The sequence below is a fragment of the Gasterosteus aculeatus genome, chromosome 14 (genome assembly GCF_964276395.1).
Source record: "Gasterosteus aculeatus chromosome 14, fGasAcu3.hap1.1, whole genome shotgun sequence".
NCBI classification, from domain to species: domain Eukaryota; kingdom Metazoa; phylum Chordata; class Actinopteri; order Perciformes; family Gasterosteidae; genus Gasterosteus; species Gasterosteus aculeatus.
Window position 1 is genome coordinate 2251123 of NC_135702.1, and position 6000 is coordinate 2257122.

A 6000-nucleotide genomic window follows, 5' to 3' on the forward strand; every position below is an offset into this window, starting at 1 on the left:
GACAGGTTAGCTTAGCATAAAGAAACAGCTAGCGTGATTCTGTCCAAAGAGCTCTGAAATACCACATGCAGCCTTTTTAAAACACTTTTATTATATTTCTTGCAATGAGGCCAAACCAAAAGGAGGTGATTAATCGAGTGGAATTGTATTTTTTCGTTTGCCCTCTTGTGTTAAATGAAGACATCACGTCTGGTATTTTATGACGGGTCCCTGACAAATGGCCCCTCCCCGCCCCGCCACGCTCGGGTGGCCCCCTTCATTCCGCACTCGGCTTGTTTACATAACGCCGGGACCGTTTCCACGGATTAAACAAATCGCCGCCCGGGGGGTGGGGCGTCCATAACCCGCTAACGGGTCACCGAGGAGACAGTTATAGATGCTGAGGCTGGAATAGATTGTCCAAAGACGACCGTCCCTGAATGCAGCACCGGCGGGTCCCTGCAGTTTATTAGAGGGGAGGGCGGCGGGGGGGTCAAAAATAAATGCTTTGTCACAACAAATGTTTTATTATTTTGAGGGGGGGGGGGGGCTCGCTGACGAGGGGCCATCAGCTCTGGATGGGACACCTGAGAAGCCCCGCCCACAAAGACGAGGGTCCCGGAGCGATTCACTCAATCACTGCGCGTTACGGCCTCGCGGATTGTTCAAATTTGATAACAAGCACTCAATTCAAGACATTATGTAAGTTAAATTAGACTTTTGCTTGGAAAGGGATTAAAAAAAAAAAAGAGTTGCATTCAATGACTCCTCGAATAAAGTGTAATTTGTGTGAGAATTTGTTGTATCTGTCACAAATATTCACAATTAGCGGCGGTAATTATTTGATAGTTTCTGCAATTACGACTTAAACGGTTAAAATTGGAACTGTGTGGAAGCCTAATTGGCCTAAATGCACTATTTTGCATATTTGCATAATGAGGAAATTGGTAGAAAATTGTGTTCATTCATTTGTGAAAAAAAACCTTTGAATTTTATGAATCTGAAAGGTCTGTTCAATCAGTGTGTGACTTTGCCGGCGTCTCCCCGAGGAGCCCGGTGGGAAAGGGGGCCGAAGGGACGAAGAAAGTGTTTTAATGCAACTTTACGTTTGTAATCGGGCACCTGTGATGATGAAAAGGACCTTTGGCCACAAACGACGCAGTCAGATGACATTTAAGATCCAAATGACTGAAGCGGCGAGGTCACAAACGCTGCTGCTCACAAACGCTTCAAATTAAAACAATACACATCGTTTCATTCCACACTTTTAATTGGCTTAAAACGTGCCGTTAAACATCGAGCACGTCCCATTTTTACTTCACGCTGAACTTCGGTGAACTTTTTCCTGAACAATTAGAGTTTTGTTTTGGAATTATTCTCAACTTTGTTTTAAAAGACATAAATCTGCAGACTTTCTACGTTCATCTTCTCGTCAACGAACCGCATGAAGGATTCTGATTCAATATTTGTTATTCGTAGTTTTTGAGCAGCTCCCCTTGATCGGATCATAAGTTATTATAACGTATCATAAACACTGTTATAAGTATTATAACAGAATCACAATACATTGTGATCCTTTATGTGTTTCATTAGTGTTATAAAGTGCCGTGGCTGTTAATTTCTTATATATATTGTTATAAGCAGATGACACATTGAAGACAAAGAACATCCTTCGTGGTAAAATAAAGGTTTAAACGTGAAAAGATAAAAGACGCTTGCAGAAGGACGTTAAAGTGTTAATGCGCATTATTGCATCTCTGTTCTCATTCTGCTGCTTCCACTGATAATAAATAAGTCAGAAGACGCGTTGATGAGTCTTCATGCTGCTGGTTAATCATGAATCATGAAACATGAGCGACGCCTCGCTGACCGTTTGGCCTCAACGTTGATTCAACAAAACAAAAACAAAAACACAGACTTTCGTCTCAAAGAGAGTCCGTTGTTTTTTTTAATGTTCTGAAGATCCTCCGCATCAATTAGACCTCGACAGATCCAATTAAAGCGGTAATGACGCGCTGGGGTTTTCCTCCAGCAGCACCGCGGGGGGGCCGGGTGTCCCGGAGCCCACGGCGTCCTCGCCCCACAACGCCATAAAGCTCCCAGACCGTAATCATCCCGCCATTTCATGGGGTATTACGCCGTAATGATGATAGCGCTCCACATTTGCATCCCATCCGGCCTTTAGCTGCCGAGCTGCGGACGCCATCTTTTCTCTCGCTCACCTGCCGCGGGAAATTTATAGAGCAAAGGCGCTCTGGAATAATACAAGCCGCACTTAGAGAGATTTATGACAGGAGGGTGAAGCCCACAAGGCAAATAGAGTGTGCGTGCGTGTGTGTTTGTGGTCGGTGTTCAACAATGAAGACATCCATGACAAGCCGCCAATGACAGCACATAAAGGATGATGGGGAGCCGGGTGTGAGACCTGGGAGGAGGAAGGAGGAGGAGGAGGAGGAGGAAGGCGGAGGAGGGAAGGAAGGTGTGGTTGAATCGTAAAAATATTTGTCTATACGCACAAAAAAAAAAAAAAAAGCTGTTTCTTTGCCCGATAAATTCTTCACCAGCGTTCTTTACAAACAGAGAGACACATGCAGCACAAAGACGCCGCGAGGAGGAGGAGGAGGAGGAGGAGGAGGAGGGAAAAACAACAAGCCTGTGCGTATTTTACTCTGAGAGTTAATGGGAATAAAATACCTCGGTGGATGAGTGCAGATGTGTTTGATACAAATAGTCATTTTCCTATTTGCTGCCTCATTGAGCATGATGAATGATGGGAGTCAGGGAGGCGGCGTGATGAATGGCAGCACCTTGGCTCCATTGCATGCCCTATTGATTCTCCTTCTTTATTACTCCTGCAACCCAGCTGGCTGCTCCTGCCCTCCCTACACTCGCTCCACCGAGGGGGGGGGGGCTCCTTCCTACTGTAAGCCCCCCTCTCACGTGTGTGTGTGTGTGTGTAAACATGCATTGTGTGCTCGCGGCTGGCGGGACTTCGGGGATGGGGAGGGAAGGGCAGTTTGGGGGGGAAATGAGTTTTCTGATTAGCGGATTACAGGCCAAGCGTCTCTAATAGGAACTTGTCTGGGAGGTGCTTAGTTAGGAAGAGCTCTCAGGTGACACCAAGGGGGGGTCAGACTCTAGAAGTGTGGATGAGGAGGACGAGGAAGGGACACCGATGAGGGGACGAAGAACAAGTCATTGTTAAAGGTTTCCAGTTATTTGAAATATAAGAAAATGTCTCAATTCACATTAAAGAAATTAAATATCAAACAACTGACCAAAATAAAGCAGGTTAAGTTCTAAAAAAAATAATAAATATAACATACTAAATTATAGAATGTAATGTAAAATTATATTTAAATACTTTATGATGAAACATCTTCAACTTATTGTAACAAAGTTGTAGATTTCTTTCACGATAGACGATAGATTTTTACTGATTTTTTTTCCTTATTGCCAACAAATCCCCAAAATACAAGACGGTTTCACTGGTAGAAATACTCATTTCTTATAATGAGTGTGGGCGCATTAGTTTATTTGGTCTCAATCCCACATACGCCGCTCTGCGGCTACAAATAGTCGCAGCACCGAGCGCAGATTAATCCGCTGCTAAAAATAGTCCATCGAACGCACCAGTTCTTCCTTTTAAAAGTAAAATAGAATCAAAACGACAGCTGATGAAAAAACCTTTTAAAGAGTAAACGCCTGTTAAATGATGATTATCCTTTGGGCCCCCTGCAGATGAACACACACACACACACACACACACACACGCACACACACACACACAGTCCCTCAAGATCTGTCAAAACAAAGGACGGCTCATCCATCCGTCCTCCGAGTCCACATGAGAGAAGGAGGCCTCGGAGGGAGGAGGTAGAGGGGGGCTCCGGACCGCCACGTCTCTTGGGCTCGTTCGTGGCTCCGCTTCACTGCAACGTCATTGGCCGAGAAGGTTTAGATAAAGGTCAACGGGGGGGGGCGGAGCCGCTTCACCACTAAAGCGTGAGGACGAGACGCCGGGACGTCAGACGTGAACAGATGAGTCAAGTTCAACGACCTGCACGATACAAAACATCTCCAAGAAGAAGCGCGGCGTCAGTCCGTGATGTTCGTGCAGCGAACACATCATTGGGCCAAATTCATCTTCCGCTCGTTGGAAACCACACAAGAAGGTTCGGAACAAGCGAGGGTCCTTCCCCAAACCCAACCAGCAGATGTGTCATCAAATGAGTCGCGTCCTCTGAAGACGGAACTTTGTTTTCAAAGTATATTATTACTAAAGCTAATGCTAAAGCTAATGCTAATGCTAAGTGAGCGGGGAGGAGCGGCTTTGAAGCGGATAAAGTCTGAAGTGCAGAGTAAACTATTAAACCGTTCTATTTACCCTGGGATCAACGAGAACGACACCTGTAACCACGGCAACTGGACACGTCAGGACGACGACAGCTGCTGCCGCTAAATGCTCTGACATCAAAGTTAAAGATGCATAACGAAAAAACAGAGACAAAAATTACGCGGATAAATAAAAAACTAGACTCAGGGTCTCATTTCATTTCACATAAAAACTGAATCCAGATCTGGGCGCCAAAATCCATCCGAACTCTGCGCGCGTCCGGAGCACGCCGGTGAACCCGAGGTCAGTGAATCAAAATCCAGTCCCTGATTTGGAAAACAATACTTATTGAAAATAATGGGCAATCTCTGCCGCTGATGAATTAAATCTCTATTCATTTCCTGAACGGACTCAGTAGAGATAGAGATGATCCCCACCAATAACACACACACACACACACACACACTGCTCTCAGCACGGCCTGCGTGCAGCTTCCCAGACTAAATTACAAATGTTTCAGTGGATTAGAGCTGCAGGACATAATGAAGCAGTGCGGCGCGCTGAGAGGTAATTACCCAGCAGCACTGCTGCCGCTGCCGCGAGGTGAGCGAGAAGATGAATAGCCAAAGTACAAAAACCACTGACCCCTCAAAAGTTTCATTTACCGACCCAGCCCCCCCCCCCCTCCCTCCCACTAGTATCTCCCTCCTCCGGGGGGGCTTGGAAGAGGTAATCATCTAGGGACAGTTTTGGTGCGTTGATGGATGGCGTGTGTGGCTTTGGTGCTCGTACGCACGCTCACACCTATTTATCTGCTGCGAGCTGGAGACGCGGAGCACGCCGAGGCCTTATTGAGTCGCCAGGCCCAGCTGAGCGGGGAGAGGCGGGGCCAGGGGAGGGGGAGGGGGAGGGAGAGGGGGGAGGGATGGAGCGGTGGAAAGAGGACAGACCGCCCGGCCCGGGTGGAGTCGATCAATTTCCCCCCTCCGCCCTATCAGTCATGTCCTCTCACTCCGTCCGTTTCTGCTGATGACACACTTTCTCTGCCCACCGGCCCGTTTCCAGGCCAAGAGCGTGCAGAGAAGTCGAGGTGTGTGTGTGTGTGTGTGTGTGTGTGTGTGTGTGTGAGGGTCGTCTGAGGAGAATGGTGGTGGGGGGGGGGGGGGGCGGAGGCCCCTCAGGTGAGGCCCGACTGGGCCGGCTTCTCCCCGGCGTGCCAGCGGAGGTGGCAGCATCCAAAGCCTTGTCAATGCATAATGCATTAGAGCCCGAGCCCCCCCCCCCCCCTGACAGCCCCCTCTGCCGCCTTCCACTCCGGCAGCTCGCCCGCTAATCGAAAACGACACATCCCGATGTCCAGACCTGCGCACACACAGACACACACACACACTCGCACAGGCAGAAATTTACTAATCAAAAAGTGTATTTCCTAGAGGCCGACTCCCGGGAGAAATCCAGCTGCAAGAAATTGGAATAATTTATTAGCTTACAAGTTTTGGTTGACAGTTAGCTGGAGGCTATTTATCTCAGTAATAGAGAACGTCTCCAACGTGGCAAAATTGACCAAATCAAACAGCTTTGATCAGAAAATGAATGTGGCAAGGCTGTCGGTCTCTGTGTCCCACGAGGGGAGCGGGAGACAAACAAAACCCAGAGACGAAGAATGAGACCTGAAGGGGGGACGG